This window comes from Mugil cephalus, chromosome 12, assembly GCF_022458985.1.
Source record: "Mugil cephalus isolate CIBA_MC_2020 chromosome 12, CIBA_Mcephalus_1.1, whole genome shotgun sequence".
Classification (NCBI taxonomy): Eukaryota; Metazoa; Chordata; class Actinopteri; order Mugiliformes; family Mugilidae; genus Mugil; species Mugil cephalus.
Genome location: NC_061781.1, coordinates 19,059,956 through 19,083,159, shown reverse-complemented (window position 1 = coordinate 19,083,159; position 23,204 = coordinate 19,059,956). Strand labels below are relative to the sequence as shown.

Here is a 23,204-nt window from a genome sequence, read left to right as displayed (position 1 = left end):
ACTACCTTCTCTGTGGAGTCTCAGAAGGTCTTGACGGATGATAAAAGATATTGCGATGCTTCGATGGAAAACTGTAACTAATCGCGTCGGATTAGTTTCTTGGCTTCCAGGATGTTTGTTTTTTAAAAAAAAAAAAAAAAAAGAAGAAGAAGAAGAAGAGGGAGGCTTGGCAAAGACGATGGAGAAAATGATTTTAAGGAAGTGATTTGTTTATTTCCCCTCAGCCACCTTGGAGCAGCTTATTCGTGTCGCCACCAGCAGATGGCGCTGAGATCCTCTCAATGCTCCGGGGGCAGTTCTGCAGTGTGTACATTTGTATGTGTATGTCTGCTGCATGTGTGTGACATATATATATATATATATAAATAATTTTTTAGAGGGGTATGTGGAATTTTTAATATGAACAACTGTGTGTGTTTGTTGATGTTTTCTGTTTCCCTCCCATGAGTTTCAAGTCTTGTTACTAGTACAGGTGAAGTAGTTTTTACCCTTTGAGCTGTTTACTTGAGTTGGAGGTCAGAGTTAATGCTCAGAGGCAGACTTCTTCTAGCAGCATCTCTGCAGAGCCCTGCAGTGAACTGGCACTTCACACGCTGGGATCGAGGGCAAAGTTATGGGGTTAGTTCTGCACAGTGGGACCCGAGTTGGGGCAAGCTTGTCTCCTTTTGCCTCATATTCTGTTTTCCCGCTCTCCCGCCTCCTCTCCTCTCTTTCTGTCCCTCTTAAATTTGCCTATCAGCCCTCTGGCCCCGAGGAGCATCTGCGCCCCTCCTCATTCCCCATATGTCCCGTGCCTTTAAGCCTGGCCCCCAACTCTGGAGCCGATCACTTATTCATCAGCGCCATGAATTAACAATCGTACATTTTCCATCAAACTAACAATCTCGCGGTTGATTTCACTCCTGACCTGCTTCTGCTTTCGCTTCATGCATCACGCAAACGTGCAGACGCCGCATGTTGGCCTCAACATGTCGACACGGATAAAGAGAAAGGGTTATATCAACAGGCGACACAATCACAGCCCGGACCGCAACATGTGCAGCGCAGTCAGTTGTGCAACAAGGGGGAAAAGCAACTAGACTCAGCCTCGGATCAAAAAGTTGAAGTAGGTCAGAGATGCAGAGGGAAGAAGAGAGAGACTTTAAGGGGATCATTACCATTTATGTTTCACAAGAGAAAGTTGGGTCACACTTTTCTTTTCTTTTTCCTTTTCCGAGTCAATCGGCAGACTGAAGGTGTGCGTTCCTCTTCGATCAGATGCTGCCGCAAACCTCTGTGAGACGATCATTAGAGCCGTTCCTTGTTTGGCTGCCGCCAGCTGTCATTTCGCTGTCAGATTGATCCATTCACCTTCGGTTTTTATCGGAACCAGCTGTCCAAAGGGTCCTTCCGCTAGGCTCGTCTAAAACCCCACTTCTGTTGTTGTTCCTCGCTCTCCATCAATGTCTAGAGTGGATATCCCTTTTTAAAGAAATCAGATGAATTATTTGGTTTTACATTCATGTTTAAGCTTACTATTAAAATTCCTCTGCACATTCTGCTGCAGTGAGACAAAATCCATAGTCCTTCTTTTCATTTCGGCTGTTTCCTTCAGAGGTTGCCACAGCGAATCATCTGCTTCCATGTCGCCCCAAACCTCAGCATCCTTCCCCCAATATATTCACTATCCCTCCTCTGAACGCGATCTCAGCCTGGCCTCTAAAAAATATTCTCAGGTGTATTTTAAGTTACTCAGAGGCTTCGGTGGTCTGACTTAATCAAATCAAGTGTTCAAATGTAGTTTTTTTTTTTTTTTTTTCCATCGCAACTGGCTCTTTAGTTTAAAGTTCCCCTTGCATTGTGTAGCGTTTCTGCTGAATTGCAGTACACAGAAAATAACAAAAAGAGGGAACATGATCGGTGACCAAAAGTCTGCAAGGGAAAGAAGTATTTTCCCTCCAATGAATACACCGAAAGCACTAAAGGAAGGGGACTTTTAATAGTGGATAAGAACAAGAAGATGAACAAGAGCAGGAAAATCCTGGTACAGCGATCATACAGACGTGTGTGCGTTGCTTCTAGGACAGTTCAGAAAAACCTGAACCTACTCTTAAAATCCTTTCACCTCTCTACTGATTGCAGTATATTCAACAGAAGCGATGCAAGATTGTTTTGGGTGTGGGAGAAATTGGTTTAATAATTGGATATTAACAATAACCCAGGAATGGGAGAAAATTGCAATGACAGGGTGAAACACTGGGACTGATGAGAGGAATGAGAAACACCCCTCCGAGGGAGAAGGACGATAAACAGGCAGATACAGGCTGTGGTCAAATTATAGGGTTTTGTCTAAGGAGCGCTGGAAAAGGTGGCTGAACTTTACACGGCTAATTTCACGTTATTCAAAAAGGCGAAATTTCCTCGCCCTGGTTGAGAAAAAAAGAAGTCAGAATTAAAGGAAGGTAGATCAGTGGCACTCACACATTTAGCCTAGCTTAGCAGTGGAGACTGGCAACAGAGAAAGCAGCCGGTGCGGCTTTGTGCTCGGGTGACGAACTGCACAAATTCAAATTAATCACAACATTTGTTTAACATACTGGAAATGTCAAGTTATGGCTTTGCAGGTGATTATTTGCCAGATTATTTCTCGGTCATGGATGCAGTAACTTCACGGAGTCTTCGTCGCCACTGTGAGGTTGCCAGGCAACAAGCAGAGACTGGAAGTTACTGCAAAAAATAGAAATAATCCACTTCATTACCTCCAGTAAAGCCACAATTTGACTTTGCTATGTCATACTTATGATATGTTAACATGTTAATTAGTGAAGTCTGGACCGGCGGTTTCTCCTTATTTCCCCATATTTTTAGCGCGAGGGTGGTGATAATGTTCTCGTCTGATGATTATGTTCCCAAGATGTCCAAGTATTCGACTGTAAAATAAAGAAGAATCAGAGTGGCTACCGTCTCTGAGTATTACCAAACATTAAAGATGAACCAGACTGACACAGTTTCCCCTCTGGACCGAGGTTTTTAGTCCCGAGGTGCAAAACCAGACGTTTTAAAAACTGTTTTGTTCCAGCTGCTATTACATTGGCGAACAGGCACATACTGAACAAGTCAGTCACTCAATAAGGCATTTTTATCTATATATCTATATTTTTATTGTATTTTTTTTTTTACTTGCCTCAGGTTTGTACTGCCCTTGGTTTATTCATTTTTTTTTTATTCTGTTTTTGTTCCTATTCTGTTTACAGGCTTGCAGCAGTTTTTATTGTTTCTATTGTATTGTTTTACTGTTTAGTTGTTGTATTGCTTCATGCGTCTGTTGGATGCCTTGCTTTTGAACCGCAAGTTTACCTACGGGTACGAATAAAGTTACCTGAACACTGCGAAAACAGCAATGCTAGAAAGAAGCAACACATTCTTATATTCAATCAAATCATCTTGTGTTAAGAAATAAAAAAGCTTTTTTTGCTTGACAAAAAAATCTTAAAATAAGCACAAGATTCCTCTCTATGGACAAAATATAAGATGTATTTCTTTGATACAAGGATTTTCCGCTTTCTTGAAAATTTGAAATTGAAATTTTTGCAGTGAACCTGAACCTGAATCCCTTTTTTTGTTTGCTTCCACGTGTAATTTAAAACACGTTTTTTGTCTGATTGGTGCCCGACTAATTTTGCAGACAACAGCAACATGTTGCCAGCAGGAAGTAACTCTTAAAATCCCTGCTACTCCCGTCGTTACCCGGCTGCGGCCCTGGAAGAGGCCGTGTTTGCGAGAGTGAGGCAGTGTTGACATATTCGTACGATCTGAGTGCGTCTGTCCTGATACATGCTGTTTGTAAGTGGGTGATTAAAAGGAGTGTCTGTCTTTCCACATGACAGTCCAAGGACACAGTTCAAAGCTTTACCAGGTGTCAATCGAGCCCTTTGAAGCCTCTCCTCTACCTCTCTCAAAGGGTAGATGAGGGGGGAATGCGTGGAGCTTCGCGTCGAGTGTTTTTGCATTTCGCCGGCGCGCCAAGCGGTGCTTACCTTTTCGCTGGGAGTCAAACTGCCTTTGGTTAGAAGAGAAAACGCTCTGCTGATGTGCATTATCTTTATAACCTCTCCTTCAGAAGATACAACAGAAGATTTAACCTCGAGAAACAACTCCATCACCCGCAAAGCGCGCCCCACACACACACACCTCCATCACTGTGTTTTAATGGCAGGCTTGTGTCGCCCACAGCCACATTAGCATGGCTAACTCGGCACGACAGCGTTCTGCTGCCGCGCTGTGATGATGAGGGTGAATGTGCTCACGGTTTGGGCTGCTCACGGAGGAATGCGGTTCCCTCCAGAGTGTGTTGTCGTGTACCCCCGAGTGGAGCTCGGGGGAAGGTGCGCACCGAGGAGGAGGAGGAGGAGGAGGAAAGGGGAGACTGGGATGGAGGGAAGGGGCTGTGCGGTTGAGACCTGAGGTGAGCTAATTTAAAAAGGTTCAAAGAACGTGACTGTGAGCGTGAGAGGGAGCCGAGGGAGGAGCTGTGACGCAGACTGAGTCCGGGGATTTTTTTTTTATGTGCTGTGTGCTGGAGTAAATGGGCCTTGGCGGGTTGACAGTCGCTCCACACATGTGTTTGAGTCGATGAGGAGGCGCCAGTCCCGGCCTTATTGAAAAAGACAGGGGGAACGGTGCAATCAGCTCGTCCCCCTCCTGTGACGAGGGAGTGCAAAAAGTACACAAAACACCGCCTCTCTGCAGCCCACCACCAAGCAGCGTTTAAATTTATCCACGGTTAGATTATTCAACCCGTTCTGTTATCGTAAAAGAGATTTACTTATATTAGGGAGTCAACAAGTCTTCTCCAGGATGAATTAAAATTCTTACCGTAAATGACATAAATGAGTCCACGTTTTTTTGCCATTTGAAAGAGTTTCGTAGAAGATGAGCGACTGAATTTCATCCGCTAAAGAGCTACTACCTGGAAAATCAAAATCAGATTACTCCTTTCTTCAAGTTCATTTTCCGTCTCTTAAATTGAGGTTCAAAATGGGCCAGACGGTCCAGCGTCCGGAGCTGCCAGTTCTTGTGCTGACTTAAATTTCATATGTTTGATAGTTTCCCCTCTGAAGAACAGCATCTTCAAAAGTGAAACTCTGCCACTGAGAATTCTATTATATTTTATTTATTATGTTATTATTATTTTCTTTCTTTTCATTTTGTCTTTTCTTTTTCTTTTTTTTTATCTATCTCACACTTATTTTTCTTTTTACTGGAGTTTTTTTTTATGTGCAACTGAGCGACCGTGACCAAGCAATTTCCCTTCTGGATCCATAAAGTCTGTCTAAGTACAGGATGTACAAATTACATTTTTAACAAATACTGCATGCTTCCCTTTTTTTTTTTTTTTTAAAAAAAAGATAATTTCCTCCTTATTCTCAATGTGTACAATCCATAGGGAAAAATGGCACAACTCTGCAACTGATGCCTAAAAATAACCTCCTTCATTATACAGTTGGTTGTCATTTACATGAAATCATAAAGTGTCAACCAGAAGAAAAGTAATAACGAAGAATCATGTGCTAACCTTGCTCAGGGATGTTGTTGTTGCTGTCATTGCCACCTCCTCCCTGGCTCTCTTGGACCACGCGGCCGTTCAGTCCCTAAATGACATTTTCTCTCCCAGTTTACAGATAGCATTCGTATAGTTGTCTCATCAGTTTTGTGGTGTAATTATTATCTCAATGAAGAAGTGTGAGAAAAGAAAATTACATCTTTTCACAGATGGGAGAAAAGAAAGGCGACACATCCGATAAACTGTCTAATCAATTCCAGCATAGAAGTGCAGAAGATATTTATTAATTTAGGTGCTAAATACAACTATAGCACAGCTGCAATCTCTCCCTCCACCCTTCCTTGATTATTACAGCAGCAAGCCAGGTGTTCATTTTGGCAGGGAACAGAAGTACAAGTCTTCACAGCGATAGAAAACAATTACTAGCAGCTCCACATACCTTTAAAGTTCTTTTCGCATCATTAAAAACAGGCACTGGAACCTGCATCTAATATTTTGAACTACCCAGCTGAGGATGATCGAGATTCTTATTTACAGAGGATATGAACATGCTGAATTTTGTCCTTCCACTAGGATCGCAGAAGGTTTTGTCCAAGGTAGGTGGGTACACATATCGGTGAGAAATGGATGTGATGTTGAATCTTAGCTTCATGTTAAAAGAGGACACTGACCGATTCTTACTGAGACTCAAACAATGCAAAGTCAGAAAATGGTACACTTTGATGCATTTTGCATCCTGTGTGATGCAGATGGTAACCCGACTGTTAACAAATCAGCTCTCCACAGCTTGCTGGTTGTGCTGCTCAATCCCTCAATCATAACATCATGGCATGTCAATTTTTGGATGGCTGTGTTCACTGAGCTAAGCCCAGTTTTGTTGCATTGGTTGCATTGAAATGTAAATGTGCTTATTCTCCTTTGTTTGTTTGTAACATTAGCTTAATTTCAAGTGCTAACCTTAACATGGAAGTTAATAAGTTTCCCACAACACCTTCCTGCAGATGTTTCACAATAATAGTAAATGAATAATTAATAAATAGTAAATGAGTAGTGTATACAGATGCAGTTAAGTTATTAACAGTGTCACGATGAAAGTTTGAACAGTTCAACCAGGAGCGACAACTTGTGAAACAGATGTAATTAGAGAAAAGAAGTCCTGTTACTCTCTGTAGTTTAGATAGACAAAGGTTTCAGTTGCATATGAGTTAAATAATTCTATACACGTCATATAATCTTTTTCCAACAATATTTTATTTTCATGGACCTCTTGCTATTACACCATGGACCACTAGGGGTCGACGCCCCCCGGTTAAGAATCACTGGTCTAGTTCATGTTTATCTAGAGCAGTGGTTCTCAAATAGGGGTACTAGAAGGCACTCCAAGGGGTAACATCGCTTCAAAAAATGTTTAAAATAGTAATTTATTAAATATTGAATTTTTAAGTTATCAAATATTCCAAATGTAAGTTTATATAATTTCATTTAGTTTAAATTAAGTTTTATTATCCTTAAAAAAACCCTATATCGCTCAGACCAGGATGGTTTGACCCACCCTGGCACGTGCCACCTGGCCAGTGGGCGTCACCTTTCAATCAGTGCTGCCATGACGACAAAAGCAGTCGCAGTTAAAGCGTAGCGGTAATGCTAATAAAAAACAATTGACCGATGAAAAACACGGACACAGAAGTGCCAAAGAAGGTAAAACCAGAGTCGACATATATCTGGAAGTATTCAGAGGAATATGTATTGAAAGGATTTACGTGCACGAAGTAAAACCCACCCCTGGCATTGTGTTTTCTCTGCGGGGAGAAATTAGCCAACAGCGGCATGAAGCTAGCACATCGTCAGCACCATCTCAGGACAAAACCATTGGTTAAAACATAACACATAAAATACACAAAATAAGTTTCTTAAGAGTTAAAGCTAAGAAACCATTCGCTAGTATGTGAAAGCCTGTTCCTTTCTGCCGCTGTTGTGCTAACTGAGACTATGCTGAACAACTAAAATATAGCCGAGCAATTAAAGACTGTGTCTTTGTTAAAGGATACAGTTTTCCGCAGATATTGTCAAACACTTTTTATTTTCGTTCATCTGGATGAGAGTAACAGCAGCATGTATGGTAATTCAGTAGACAAAGACTTAAGCTAAGCTAAGTTTGCTGGTCGTCACAAAAAACTTACAGTATTTCTACTATTTACAGGTTACTTTTCATGCATCTTGTGGCACCATGGTAGCTCAATTTTATGTTGCAAACTGTGGACACTGCCTTTGTGATCATGAAATTAAAAGCATCACCCTGTGGAACTGAAAAATTAAGCTAATGCAGTTACCAAAACCAGTGCAGTTCCTCCAATCCCCACTTGAGGCTTATTCCAAAAGTGACTTAATCGTTAGAGCTCTGTGGTAAAGACAAGACAAAATCAAAGGTGTGGTTGTGAGTGTCAGGTGTATGCTGTCCCACTTTGCTGCCTGCCTCAGATCTACTCATGCTTCACCTCTTTGTCCACCCTTGAATTAGTTGGAATAACGAGGAGTCCGACACCGTCAAGATGGTGACATCCGGAGCCACGACATTGAGCTTCAAAACCACCCTTAAAGAAACCTGTGAGTAAAGATTATATCATGTTTCTATACTGTCAGTGCCTCCCACACAGTGTATGCGTTTGGCATCTTTCGAATGTTGAATATTTGTGAAGTCATCTTATGATATAACACCCTGCACAGTGACAGTGATGCATTATTGATTGGGATCAATGCTGTATCTTTTCCTTCCCAAACAACTGCAGTTACTAGCCCCTCAGGGGGCCACGTCATCCGTCCTTCAAAACATCTTGTTTGTTTATGGTACCAGTTGATGTAAAAATGAAAATAAAGTCATAAAATTCCAGACAGACAGCTGGATGGAGAAATATAAAGTTTGGATAGGCTCAAATCTGGGACTTCAAAGACCTCTTTCCGTCATCGGCTTTAATGAAGCTTTCTCAGAAGGGAGAAAGCAGTGAGACTCGCTTTATTAAAGCACAGCCACTAAGGGCCCCCCGTGGACCCACATAACAAAGTGTGTCATTAAAAATTAACTTTGGGTGGAAGAGACTTAGTCACAGAGGAGAGAATGAGCACCAGATCAGCCAGGCCTGAAGCTCGGAGGCCTGGGGAGTCACCACGGTGTGGCGGAGGCAAAGCTCCAGGTTGATGGTGCACATGCTCTCCAAGGACTTTTGTGTTGCCACAGTGAACCTGGATGAAGGGAAGTAAAGGTGGTGGCTGTCTAAATCAGATAAATGAACATTATCTACAGGGTTTGGGGATAAACAAAAAGAATAATTGATCACCGTTAGGTACGGCAACTAATTGCAGCATTACTGCCTGAATCCCTGGTTGGATCTGTCTTGTCAAAGTGTCCCTGAGCAACTCCTGATTGGTAGGCCAGTGTCTTCAATGGGGCTGTAGTTCACAGAATTTAGTGTATTAATAGGTGAATGAGAATAATTAAAGTCTCTTAATCACTCAGCTACAGCAGGAACTACTGAAAGAGTTTTGCATATACACAGATCCAATTAAGAGACTTAATCTGAACAAGCACAACATCAAATATGGGACTTACAATGAATACAAAAGAGCTTTAATGCCAGAAAGTAGAGGTTGGGGTACACCTTTGTGGTAACGCTTTAGAAAATGATACGTGAACCCGTCAGCAGATGACAGCATCTGAGAAATGAATCTGACACAAACTTTTCATTAATGAATAACTCAAAAGTGCAGTTGAAAGAAGAATAATGTTCTGTGTTATATAACAGAAAAACGATTTTCGGTTCCTATTTTTGCAGTGTACTTTGTAGTTCAAGTGAACTGCATGAGGAGGATGTTTTTTATGCAGTATTGAAATGCGTCGGGAGAGGTGTATTAGAGCTGCTATCAGCCAAACCACACAAACTGCAAAAAATAAGTTTTAGAAGTCACCTTCCCTCCTTGCACTCTGCTCCCTCTGATACAGCTTTTACACATTCTCATCGAAGCCCCGGCCTTTCATATCCATCACTTTAAGACAGTCCTTTCAACTACAGATGTCCCGCCCGAGGCAGAAACATGCCCTCCTGTGGCCCATTCACTGTAGGTACAAGGTTACCCACAGCCACATATCTGGCATCAGGTGTTTCTGATCCTGCTGCACAGTTTTCCAGACAGTATGAGAGAAAAGTTGACGGAGAGCTGAACTTCGATTAGCTGTCTTTTATTGGGTTTTGGTGCATTAACCCCAAACCAAGGGCTAACTGCAACAATTAATGCTGGGGTTCTGAGTCCATCCAAGGCCACCGTGCTCATGCACACCTCCAGACCACCCACCTCAAAGGCTAACCCTGTTGCTTGATGTCATTGGTGTCATTGGTGTGTCTGACTAGCTACGAATGTAGTCACTGTTTATTTTTGAGGAATGTTATCCTGATCACGCAATACGAAGAAAAAAGGAAATAACAACAACTAGCCTATCTGAATACGCACTAGACAACTCGGTAACTTTTGCTCACTGATGTCCATGAAGTAAAAATCATAAATATCATTTAAAAAAAAAACAATGTGAAAACTGAAAACACAACAATCAGGCATAACATTATGACCACTGACAGTAGAAGTAGATATCATGACCATCTTGTGACAGTTCAGTGTTCTGCTGGGAAAGTTTTAGACATGTACCACCCACCTAAACCAGACCAGGCACCCCCACCCCATAGCAATGACAGTCCTTGATGGTAGCAGTCATCGCCAGCAGGATGCAGCCTGACACAGACACACACAAAAACAGCTTAACGGCTCCAAATTCACTAGATTTCAAACTGATCAAGTATCTGTGGGATCTGGAACAAGCCTGATCCACACCACCCCCCTTCCCCTCAACCCATAAGACACAAGACCGCCACTAACAAGATTTTCAGAACGCCCATGTACAGTCTGTCACAACAGAGACCTACACAATATTAGGGAGATGATCATAATGTTATGCCTGATTGGTGTAGGTACGATGTGTGTTTTGGCTTAATGATGGAGTGACCTCGTCCCTCACTGGGGAACTTGTTGCTTATTTTCTGCCTTTACTGTGGCTACATGTCTTGCAAGGACCTATTTTCTCTTTATTATTCTCTTCTTCTCTGCTCCTCCTCTCTTCTGATTGGCCTGGGACCACGGGGAAATGCTCCTGAACTATTTGGCATCTGTCATCTGAGAAGGCCACTATGTAGGTTTTCTGGAAAAAGCAGTAAAAAGAATGCACGAAACTAATGAAAAAAAAATGATGTATCCCATTTGGCGTATCTTTTAATCGTGATGGATTGTGATTTGGGGTTTAGCTGAGTGCTTCTTTATCAGCACTAACCTATCAGACTGAAGTTATATAATTACTTTCTGGCAGGGCTCTTATTTAGTATTGTTTTGTTTTCCCCCAATAAGTAACGAGACAGTCTGCGTACTTTCATGTTCAAGGGAGATTTGTAATGAAGAAGCAACAGAATATGATCACACAATTCTGCAGTTGCCCTAAGCTCTGTGGAGTATTTCTGTTCATTGTTCTACTTTTATAGTCTGCAACTTTACTGTTGTGGTTCACTCTTAAATTTCTTATCAGCATCTTTTTTTTTTTCTTTTTTCCCGACCACATTAGGAGACTTCTTCAGTGAAAAAGCTGACGGTGCCGCTCGTTCACAGAGAATGTTTGTGTTTAGATGATGAACATTTAAAAGAAACCAATGTTTCTCTTGACGGTAACAAAGATAAAAAGTTGTAGAGTACATTTTCTGCTTTGGTACGGTTCACATATTATTTCTTCCATTTTCCTGTGATATCGAGTTAATTTCCTCTGTTTTCTCAAGATCACGAGTTATTTATGTGGTTATCTCGGCAAAACAAAGTCTGTTTTCTCGATATCACGAGTTATTTAATTTGAGAGAGTTCAATCATACGTGAACAGTCACGCTGACTGAGGGATGCCATTATCAACAATAATGTAGTAGTAATAATAACAATAATAATAACTTGATGTCATAGTTTTGCGCTTTAATGTTTACTAGATGAAGTGTCTGGAGATCTTGAGAATTTTACCAAGAGATAAATAACTCAAGATCACAAGAAAAGAGAGGAAATTAACTCTTTATCCTTGGAAAATGAAGGAAATAATATGTGTGACTGCATGGTCGCTTAGGGCTTCCATACTTTGGAATAATGATGACATGTTGAGGTTAAGATCTGATTGCATTTTCTCCAAAGAGGCTAAAAAAGGCGGATTTTTTTAAGGAGCATTTACAAAATCTTGTTGTCTCTTAGGTTACTAGTAAACTAAGTTGGAAGATAACGTCTCAGGTCTGTCTGTTTAATTGTTTTTATAGTCGCCAGACCTCTGCAGAAATGCTGCAAAATAGGTCTGCACCAGCCTTTATCAATATTCCCAGAAGGCAGAATCGCTGGTGAATTTTCTGCACTTCTATATATACAGACTAAGCCGGCAGACAGCCTAGCAGGCGAGCACTCGCGTCTCCTCCAACAAATCAAAGTCAGTCATGGCTTCTCATTCTGTCATTTCAGACGGACCACGGATGTCTGCAGAGGACAAGAAAGGGGCCGCTCGGCTCGATTGAGGCCACGCGGAGGTAAAGGATGATTATATTCTGCTTGCTCTCTCCGCTGTCATCTTCTAACATTCCTCTTCCATACAATGACCATGAGGAGAATGGGTTAGAACACCCGTCACCCTAATGTCTCCCTGCCATATCATGAGGAGCTCGTAAAGATCCACTCCCTTCTCTCCAAGTAGGCCAATTTTTGTGTCAGCCACAACCGGGGAACAGTACAGCACAGACACTAAGTGCTAGTCTGACTGGTGGATCACCGAAATGACATGGCGTTTACTAGTGTTTTACCCCCCAAAAAACTTTCACCATAATGGCTGAGAACTGTACCGCCCAGGGCAGTTTTTCATTACATGCATATTCATTAAGATTATATTACACTTGATATGGATTTTTAACTCCTCTTCCCACTGAATGCCATCTGAGCAAGATTAAGTGAGTGGGATGGATGATGCACCAATTTCAGTTTCTAAACAAATGGCAACCGAGGCAGAATTTATCCCTTGCACTCTGTGGTCGTGGAGTTAAAAGGTCACGTATTTAACCCAGCACTGATCTGTAAACCTTGGCCTCTGAGAGACATGACATGGTAGAATTTTTAATCTTTTATTTCTTCTGTCTGATGCAACCCATCCGTGGATTACTACATATTTTGGTCCTTTATAGTAAATTTTGTAATAAATTATGAGTGAAAATGAAACACCTTATTATACAACCTTATTGGTTTTAAAAGGATACATTTAAGCTAACAAATATAAACCTACTAAATTCCTATTAGACCTACTAAATGTGCCACTGCTTTAATGCTCTTTGGTCTTTAACAGACACAGACAGCATTGGGTTGTCACAAATACACAACGTGAGCGAGAGAGGCAATTTGGATCCTCATTAAATTTTCAAAAGTCCTGATGGTCCTCTGAAAATTGAACCAACTGTTCCAACGCAACCTCAATTTTATGCTACAGTAAGTGCAAATTAGTTTCACAAAAAATATTTTTAATCACACTGGGCAGAGTTAATTTGCTGTGTGGTAATTTTCCTTGCTCCCTCTTAGCATCACATTCATTCATGAACCATGATGACTAGTATGATCTGTACTCAACACAGGCCAGAGTCTGGCCCACACTCTGTGTTTCTCTTGTTTGTGACCTGCCAAACCTCTCCCTGCTTCATAAACACAGTGCAACATTTACTTCATCCATCTCTGATCCACAGCAGCACTACTCAGTATCTGCTCAGTCGCACATGTCAAACCTCGATTTACCATCATCATGTTTCCTCTTTTATTTCCTCTGTCCTTAAAGCGCTTTTGACTTAAGTAGTAGCTCCTTGTGTTCCAATAGTACACATCAGAGATACATTTAAGGCGTTATGACCACCTTCCTAACATTGCAGTGGCTCTCTTGTGACTCCAAAACAGGTGTGACTCATCTGAGAATTCAATTCAGGTCAACACCTTGTGCTGTTTTTCATGTCTTTAGAGTTTTTCCTAAACTGTTTTTGTGGGTGTGCCTGTGTCAGGCTGCATCCTAAGGGGGATGGCTGCTGTCATATACTGTATGAGTGCCATTACTATAGGGTCTGGGTATCTGCTCTGGTTTAGGTGGGTGGTACATGTCTAAGTAACATTCACACAAATGCCAGGTCCAAACGTTTCCCAGCAGAACATTGAATTGTAACAAGGTGGTCATAATGTTGTGCCTGCTTGGTGCATTTATCATAATGTGCAATGTATAGTCACATTTGTGTATTATTAGATAGTACTCTGCAAAATATTTCAGGCAGCTGACGAGCTTCGTTTCAGTGCTTCTTCTCATTGCACGGCACTATCAGGGGCCATCTGATCTGTCCCAACTTCATTCTGCTGAATGAAAACAACCTCAAACATAAAGACAGTGTCTGAAAGAGCTATCGTGAGTGAGAAGAACAACAACTGTATAAATACCATCTGTAACAGATGGCATCGGCTCTGCAGAGCCTGGAGAGTTTGCATGATGTGGCAGAACTGTTTCATTTAAACAATGCATGAATATTTTGTAGTAAAATGGCTAAATGAAATAAGAAACGATAAGAATCGACCGGCATGATTCAGGAGAAACCAGTTCCATATGATGGTTTTATGGCCACCGTCTACCACTTTCCCTTTTTGAGCACAGACTACCACCACCTGCCACCTGAGTTATGTTCCCTCAAGTAGGTGAACAATGTGTTGTGCTAGCTGGCCACTGACTGTAATGTTTGCAGTGTGTTCAAGTGCAACTTTTTGAGCCTGGCAGAGACAAAGCGAAGCGATGACACAGTTGGTCTTCATGTGTTTTGGTGTATGTTACCGCCTAAAATGTATTATTGCAATATTATATTGTAATTTATACATACTATGCTCAGATATATATACAGATATATGGGATCCTAAAACTACAAGTGACTGTGATTATTCTTCATGACCCATTTTTCACTGTCTTCGGATAATGCTCATCCAGATTTAAAAAGATCTGGTAAAGGCTACCACATATTTCACCAACACAGAAAGGATTCAGCTTTTACTCTTGTCAAAGAAGACATCAGAATCTGTTGACAGTCAAAGTTCATTAATATGCATCAGGTTCAAGGAACTTTTTTAGCTAGACTTTAAATTATAATATCAGTAATGGCTTTCTCTGTCTTAGGGGATTCTTTGTAGAGTCTGAAAAGGCTTTTCAGTAACGAGTGATGACTACATAAAAAAAGGAACAAAAATTCACATTCATTCATGTGGCACTCGGCCGACTGTATTTGTTCTTCGCCACATGAAATCGCTCACGTAGACGCTTTAGTTCGTAATTACAGCCAACTTTACAGGAGAAAAGTTAAAGCAAAGTTCAGCTTCAAGCTACTGTTATTCAGGCTTATTGCAAATATCCCAGAGCGTCCTTTTCCCTGATGGGTTGGTTGATTTGCAGACCTTCTGAAGTATAAGCAGCACTTAAATTATATTCCTTTTTTTTTTTTTTTTACCATTTTCACTTTAAGTAAAACAAATTTGCAACTTGTCATGGCCACCAGGGAAAGGTGCCAGAATACATTCAAGAATGAACAGCGTAGGGCACCTATACCATGAGTAATAAGTGTCAAGGTGTTTTTGTTTCAGGGTCCAAAAATACTTGCAGTTGTGCCAGTTCATGGAGGAGCATATTTTAAATGCCACGCTTCTAGATTCATAAGTTACAGAAGTTATTAAAACAAGCTGCAGCAAATAAACCAGAAACTTGCCGGATATTTGACAATAACAGTGACGCTGAGGTCTGATGTTCTTCTCTTGATTGACAGATAAAGGTTATTGCAATCACTTGCCCATAGAGTTATATTGTACGCGCTACGCTAACCTATTTCTTGACTAAATTAAATAATTGTCCATTATAATTGGAATACTAACGTGATTGCCGCTCACATTAGTGGTGTGTGTACTGAAAATTAGATATTATTATTACACCTTAGGTGAAGACAAAAAAAGTCCAGGGCCAATTAATTTAAGAAACTTGCCAAAAGAAACAAAACATAAAGCCACAATGAAAGCGACAGTGTCATATTCATTCTTAGGTTAACTTCATTATTACCTTTGCAAGGACCCGACAGTAGCTCTGCACTTTCAGTACTTTTTAGTCCTTTAGAAAATTAAATGAAGAGCTCATTGTCGACTGGCAGAGGTGGGGCCATTTAATAGCCCACTACCTGCGTTTAATTATCGTCTTCTGTTGTAAAAGTCAAAGGAATATTGAATGAGGTAATTGCCTTTCAACATCAATCTGAAAACGGCCAACAACCTGCACCATCTTCACCAGGGTTGAAAAAAACGCTTAATGTCTCCTATAATTCTTCTGTTTGGGATGTAAGGCTGTGGCGACAAGTTGACAGTGACCAGCGGAAAAGGGGGTCACAGTGGGCCTTGTGTTACACGACCATTGAATCCGAGCCCGTCCGTCAAGACAGAAGGTCCAACCAGACAATAAAAAGACCCTTGGGAAATTTGCCAGATCTCAGAGTTGGCCCTTGTGCGAGATTTTGCACTTCCTCCTTGAAGCAGCACATATGTTCCCTGGGGCAGGATGAACAGCTCCGCCCGGGAGAATAGAGAGAAAGGGAGAGAGAGGAGGAGGAGGAAAGATGAGTGTCTCCATCTGTCTGTGGATGTGGGGGGCTCACAGACCGTTACATCTCCCCCCCTTGCAAGAGAAGAGAGGAGTCTTGGGCAGATATCATCAAACACAGACTCGCCTTGCGCTCCACGGCAGCCATGTAACAGTCGGCGCTTGCCAACGATGGGATGGACAACAAAACCGCATATGGCCTCAGAAATCACATATGGCTTAAACGTCTTTATGCCTTTTACTGGCACAGAGCTGTCGTTACCTTTGACCTCAACTTTGGCTCAATTGATGTTGCAGCTCAAATTAGCAGACATTTAGGGAACGGCGTGCGTATGTTCGTGTAGCCCACTCCAGCTGAAATTAGTAGAAGTTTTTGAAGTAAAATATGTAATGGTAAATTACAGCAGCGTATTTGTTTCCATTGTGTTCCTGTGTGTGTGTGTGAATTTGCTCGTGGCAGCCGGGGGGATTGGCCATCTCCCTGGCAGACAGTGACCATCTGGCCGAGAGGTTTTAGAGACAGACACTGTCTGTTGAGCACTATAACCCTTATCTTCACGGCACGTCTCAGATGGCCATGCCGCTCTCTCGGGTCCCCCTTCACACCGGAACAGACACTCTGAGACGGATGAGAGGCGACAGACGTGGACGGGAGTACGGAGAGCGTGTGCAAAAGAGGAGGAGGAGTAAATAAACAAATAAATCACAGTTGTCAGTTAGCCAAACCTACACCTTTCATTATTTTAGTCGCCATGGATCCAAAACTAGCAGGTTTGATATATTTTGTCGTTCTGTCCTGGGTGGAGGTGTGATGATATGAATGAGTTGGTCATGGTCGGGAGTGTTCACTTTTTGGTTCACTGGCAGCGGGTCATCGTAGACTTGAGAGCATAGGTCGTCCACAGGGGGTCTGTGACCCCTGGGGGGTTCCACGGAGACACTGGTCTTTGTCTTTGTTTGATTAGACATTATTTTTATATATATTTTTACAATTTGCCCCCACAAATTAAAATTTAAATACATATTAACATGAATCGAACTTATTTTAAAAAAGGGTTAATGAATAGCTTAATGTGGAATAACAAAATGATAATAATAATGTGTAGAATTTAATTTAGGTAGGGGGTCCCTACTTAATCTCTCCATCAATTTAAGGGTCCTTGGCCAGAAAAACATTGAAGACCCCTGTCTTAGAGTTTGTTCCTCATACATGCGAGGTTTTTTCACCGTAATGTACACAGATAGTTAATGCAGAAGAGAGGAAGTTCACAAAGGGACTACAACGCTGCATTAAAATAATGTAAAATTCATCTCATCAGGCACAACATTAAAACCACTGACAGGAGAAGTAAATAACATTGACCATCTGGTGCAACCTGGCATTCGCGGGGATGTTGGTTAGACGTGCACCACCCACCTAGACCACACCACGCACCCCCGCCCCATAGCCATGACACCCCTCGATGGCAGCAGCCATCCCCAGCAGGATTCAGTCTGACACAAGCACACACACACAAACACTGTTTAGGAAAAACTAAAAAGACACGAAGAAACAGCACAGGCCTCCAAATTCAGAGAGACCTACACAGTGTTAGGAAGGTGGTCATAATGTTATGCCAGATCAGTGTTACCAAAGTTAATCTCTTATCCCGGTTAGTTGCTGCTAGTCGCTACCTTGGTGCCATTAGATTGAAGGTTCAGAGAAGAAGCTGTTTCAGTCTGATGAAAAATTTGAGACCTGAGAATAGAAGTTTATCAAATCTACTCTGACCACCAACCAGATACCAGAAGGCTTAAAAATGATCTCTTGCCTACATTTGGTTGCATATGTCTTCATGCTGACATTAAATAATCACCTTGGCTTTGTTCAGAGATAAAGGACGTATGAATCTCATGGCTTCCTTTTTAGGTCAAGACTTCTAGAGTGTAGTAATGATTTGTTATAAGTAATTAGTAATTGATTACTTTTTTCCCCAGTAATCTGCCCAACAGTGATGTCTATTGGCTACAATCAGGTCAGTAGTGAACTAATTTATGGCCCCATATTACGACATGACCTCTGTCCGGGCACACAGGCCTCCTCCACTTTACAATTTCCTTTTAATATTGGCCTAACTCTGTGCGACTTTTATCAAACTGCAGTTGATGTAGTCATCGTCTGATTTTCTCCCGACACTTTCGCAGTATCAAGAAAGATTTCGTTTCAAAGCAATGAGTCATGTTTGACAGTGGTCCCTAAAATTAACATTCACCAGCTTGTTGCAACATAATAGGGTTGATATTGTTGCTGCTTTGTGGAGATGTGGCCACACAGTAGCGGATGCAGAGCCCACGCACTTTATCCATGTAAAAAATATGTTTCAGTTCAAACACGGAGCGTTTTGCTTTGCTCAAAAGCGTGGGAGCGGTCGAATATAATTGATGATAAAACCATTTATCACATAAAAACAATTATTATTCTAATACTAAAATGTTTATAACATCACCAAAGCTTTTTGTCGTATTACGGAAAAACTGAACCGAAAGAATGATTTATATTACATAAATCATTCTTTCGTTTTTCTGTTTCATCTGCGTCCCAGTATGTTTTGTGCATATATTAATTGCTAATAATCCTGTTGTTAATGCCTTTGTGAGCACAAAGCCGAGTGTGCTGACATGTTCTTTGTCTTCTTCTTCGTATCCATCTCCCCCAGAGCTCGAGCATAGATTTCTACACGGTTTAATTAATGTTATTCTGTTCTATAGGCAATGGGTCTATTTTAAAACAGAGCTGAATTTCCAAAGGTCATGTAAGATGTCAACGGCTGACATTTTTATCACCCTCCTCACATTTTTTTTTTTCTTTCGCTTTCTTTCACCTTTTCCTTCTGTCTCGGGCAGTGCAGGGGATCAGAAATTGCCCAGAGGGTCCACCTACGCATTATCCCACTGTGTAGCAGGAGAAATCTTGCTTTTTGTGCATAAATATGAATGTGCTTAAGCGTTAAGCCAACCTGTGCGAACCCACGGCTGTGATGGGATGAAATTACAGAGCGAGATACTGTACCCAGCAGATAAGCTCTGCACACTTTGTTACGTCTTCCTCATTTTTTTTAAAACTTATTTTATGCTGAAAAGGTAATAAAGTGACGGCTGAATCGGGCTTACATATTTAAACATGCAGCGAGAGCGAAAGGAGCGACGCCGTGAAAGACAGACGGAAGGTATTAGAGTGGATACCTGATGAGTCAGGAAATAATAGGTGTGTTATGTCCTTCCCTTCGAATCGCACATCTCATCTGCGCCGCGTGTCGGACGTGATCCCCCGGCCCCCCGACTGCGACAGAACTCATAAACCTCAGGCATCTCCGTGCTTTCAATTTGGACAGCGTTGCTTGGAATAAGACATTGTGTAGCTGCGGTGTCAGCTGGCAGGAGCTGAAAGCATGAGCGCACTGTTATTAATAACTCATATGCACAAGCGCGGTGTTATTGAGCTGTGACTCTTTCAAACACTGAATCGTGCTTTAAAGAGATGAGATGAGGGAGACACTGATTGTAGCCCATTATACCGAATCTTATCTCTTCTGTGAATAACCATTTAGGGTCTCAGGTTAGTCCTCTCAGTAGGACATTACTTTATGTAATGAGAGTTTGTACTGGTAAATGCTGGAGATTTGCATCTAATGAATACACATGCACTGCTGATATACAGCAGAGCCAGGCACCCTCTCCGGCATTATTGACTTAATTCAATATTTGTCTCCGCACACAAACAGAAGAGAAGTTTATGAATGTCAGTGTAATACTAGAGTGACTATTCTGCTCGTGTTTGCGCTCCATGGTTTCTCCGGTATAGATAACCTATCACTGTGTGGGTGGGGGACAAGCAAGAACATTTGCAGGACTGAGTCTACGGAAATTGAATACTCAATTTATAATGTAGAAAATGCAAGATGAATGCTAACATAAAGCTAATATTAACCAGTGTTTTGTTGACCTTTTCTAGCCAGACGATTGTTTGAATATGCATCAAGATACCACTGTGTCAGAAATTAATGTTGCTAGATATATATTTTTTTTTACTGAAAGTCAAGACATTAGTTTGATTTGATTAAAGTGACGTTCACCTTGAGGAGTTCACTTTTTTAAAAAGGCACAGTTCCATTTGGAGTTTGTGGTGGACATATTTCACCGTAACTGGTGGTTTGGTGGATGTTCTGTACACTGTTGCGTGCATGTCTGTGCTTACTGGTTGTTGTTTTTTTTTTTGTGTTGCTATGACACGCATAGCAACATGGTCGGAGAGATTTCTTTCCGTTCCCGCAAGTTGCAGCATGTGTGGTCGACAACAAGGACAAATATCATGTGCCAACGTATAATGAGAATCACGCAACAAAACGTACACAACATGAACGGCTCATTACCAGAAATGAAAAATAAAGGTGCCGCACGCACTGTGCCACACAAATTGGTTCACGGTGTAATTAAAGAGTAAGGAGGACAACAGTCAATACTTTATATCATAGCCTTACCCTATACATATTACCATCTTATTAAAATAGTTAAACTGAAAACTGCTTTAATAAATTATTTAAATTAGAACTGTATTCTCTTCAACTCACTGCTGGACCCGTAAACCTTTTATGATCTGTAGACACATCACCCACCGGTCACTCAAAGTAGTCACTCCCTTAAAAATGAATAACACTAATCCTTAATACAGTTTAAACAGGTTTAGACAGAATTATCATATAAAAGTACAGTTGTCAAGAGTAGTAACATAGTAGTGTTCTATATTAAATTGGCATAGTGCTATTCATAACTATACATTATCTTCATTTTGCATTCAGTATTAAGCTATTCAAGCTATTCAAGCTACTCCGAACCTGTCAGTCACCATGTAATATGCGGCCTTGTGATTGGCTCTGCAGCAATAGGGGCGTGGCCTACTGTGTACAGGACATTTAGATTGACAGGTCTAGCGTGGTGCTCTTTGAGAAACGTTGCTCCTGTATCACTGAACTAGTGAAGTGCTGACTGAAAGATAACATCTTCTGCCTCCATTTATACCAAAGTATGTTGGATTCATATTATTGTGTATTTTAAGTAATTTTTATTTCTGGGGGAAAATTTAAAAAAATATATAAAATGTCTAATCAGCCAAAGGTTTTGCGACCCCCCTGCACTACCCCTGCAGACCCTCTAGGGGTCGCGGACCCCGTGTTGAAGACCTATGGTTTGAACACACTCTGTCTTATACTCTATAAGATATATACTATGGTTAATTTCGAAATATTGAACAGCATGGTTTTGTAGCATATATTATCAAATATTGTAGAAAAACGAATACAAGTCACTTACAGAACATTTTACACCTTCAGTATGAATGTTTTGCATCTTATCAGACGGTTATTAAAGCTTCTTCCTTGTTGATAATAAGTAAATAAATGTATTACTGTTTCCAGCTGTTGCTCCAAAACATAATTGTTGTTAAACAGTAGTATTGAACATAGGGATGAATGGACTGTTACAGACACTATCTCCAGTGCACTGAGTGGAGCTGCAATGCAGTATAGACGCCCTGCCTCCTTATTCTATTGCAATTAATTATTAGTGGATCTGGGTCCTTTGGGCGAACAACACTATCAATACTGCATCTACTTGCTGCAATCAATGGACAAGTTATTTAGGGAATTGGCCACCCCTTCCTCGTGCACTAACTCTTTTCCTGCTCACACAGTCAGTTTTGTTTGGCTTTTTTCTTTTCGTCATGCCTCGAATAGTGTTTAAAAACACATAACCACTCCACTTTTTATTCTTACTCTTCATGTGGCCTCGCCAGTGCGTACAGAAGCCCCTCCCCTCCCCCCAGCCTCGTCTCCATTGCAATGAGCAGTCCATTAGCAAACGCCAATAAGCTCTCTGTAGCGTGACAGCATGTTCTCAAACAAATTAGAGCCCTTAAGACAACGGGAATATTATTATTTTCAATCCTCCATCATGTGTTCATTAATCTTCATTTGGTCTTGATGAGTGTGGCAATCAAATGAAATTATATCCCTGTTGTGGCCTCTTGTGGATACTCCCTCACACGCACTCCTATCTAATGCATTCCCGCAAGCTACTGGAAGGCAACAAAATTTCCAAATGACTTTAGATTAATTTTGTCTGATTAGTGGCTAAATATATCACCAAGCTCCTTCAAAGTCATTAACAGCGACAACAGCGGCGACAGAAACAAACACATCACGGAGCAAATGCTCGAGCGGAATCAAGACCTTTTAAATATCGAAAGATAAACATCATGCGACAGCCTTTGTTTGATTGTGCAAACATGCCAAATCTGTCGCGCTCGATGTGAGACTTTGCCTCGTAATTAGAAGGTGTGTGTTCTGGGCCCCGGCTCCATTGCTTTAAATCACTGTAATTGGCCCTGATCTCCTCTTAAAACATCACTATTCATCCCCCCATAATTACCGGCACATCTGTGGGAGCACACGTGCCTCCGTCCTCTCTGACATCACCGTGAAAGTCTGGCCGTCCACTGTGCTGCTTTCTGTTGGTGGTCTGCCAGATGGAGTGAGCAAAGAGCAGCATTACGTGTGACTTTGGAAAAAAAAAAAACATTTCGCTTTGATTTACAAAATCCTTAAATTTCACTCCTCTCTAGCTGATACTAATCCACGTTGGTGTAGCTTTTCAAAAAAAAAGCCAAAGAGGCAAATTTCAAAGCCCTGCTTTAATATATACATGTGACAAAACCCATAGACAGAGTAATGGCAGCGTATCTGTGCTTCACTGTTGTCGTTGATAAAACTCGGGCACAGTTTTCTAACATATACGTTTTATTGTGACTTTGAAAAAGTAAATTGTTAGACACAAGAGCAAGGAAACTATATATAACCCAAACTGCTGGATTGAGGAATATGAGGAAAGTGA

At 41.3% G+C, this 23,204-nt stretch overlaps 1 long non-coding RNA gene across 1 annotated transcript; it reads left to right on the top strand.

The window, feature by feature from the left end:
• Positions 1 to 7,159: 7,159 nt before the first annotated feature.
• LOC125017297 lies at positions 7,160 to 12,184 on the top strand. The gene is made up of 3 exons (XR_007113829.1): positions 7,160 to 7,240; positions 8,061 to 8,146; positions 12,113 to 12,184. It is a non-coding gene; the product is annotated as an uncharacterized LOC125017297 (long non-coding RNA).
• Positions 12,185 to 23,204: the final 11,020 nt, after the last annotated feature.